Source organism: Arachis duranensis, chromosome 9, assembly GCF_000817695.3.
Source record: "Arachis duranensis cultivar V14167 chromosome 9, aradu.V14167.gnm2.J7QH, whole genome shotgun sequence".
Taxonomy (NCBI): Eukaryota; Viridiplantae; Streptophyta; class Magnoliopsida; order Fabales; family Fabaceae; genus Arachis; species Arachis duranensis.
The window spans coordinates 99,878,773-99,879,549 of record NC_029780.3 but is presented as its reverse complement, the minus strand read 5'-3'; positions in this window follow the sequence as shown (position 1 = coordinate 99,879,549).

Sequence of the window (777 nt, the reverse complement as noted above, 5' to 3'; positions counted from 1 at the left end):
AGCCATATTGATCATATCAATGGCCTTGCACTCTCCTTTTGGATTCTCTTCTGTATTGCTTGGGAGAATACTGGGAGGAGTTTCAATGACTTTCTTACTCAGCTGGCCCACTTGTGCCTCCATATTTCTGATGGAGGATCTTGTTTCACTCATGAAACTGAAAGTGGCTTTTGACAGATCAGAGACTAGATTGGCTAGATTAGAAGTGCTTTGTTCAGAATTCTTTGTCTGTTGCTGAGAAGATGATGGAAAAGGCTTGCTATTGCTCAGCCTATTGCGTCCACCATTGTTAAAGCCTTGTTGAGGCTTTTGTTGATCCTTCCATGAGAAATTTGGATGATTTCTCCATGATGAATTATAGGTGTTTCCATAAGGTTCACCTATGTAATTAACCTCTGCTATTGCAGGGTTCTCAGGATCATAAGCTTCTTCAGAAGCTGCCTCTTTAGTACTGTTGGATGCATTTTGCCATCCATTCAGACTTTGAGAAATCATGTTGACTTGCTGAGTCAACACTTTGTTCTGAGCCAATATGGCATTCAGAGCATCAATTTCAAGAACTCCCTTCTTCTGAGGTATCCCATTATTCATGGAATTCCTCTCAGAAGTGTACATGAATTGGTTGTTTGCAACCATGTCAATGAGTTCTTGAGCCTCTTCAGGCATTTTCTTTAGGTGAATAGATCCACCTGCAGAATGGTCCAATGACATTTTCAAAAATTCAGATAGACCATAATAGAATATATCTAATATGGTCCATTCTGAAAACATGTCAGA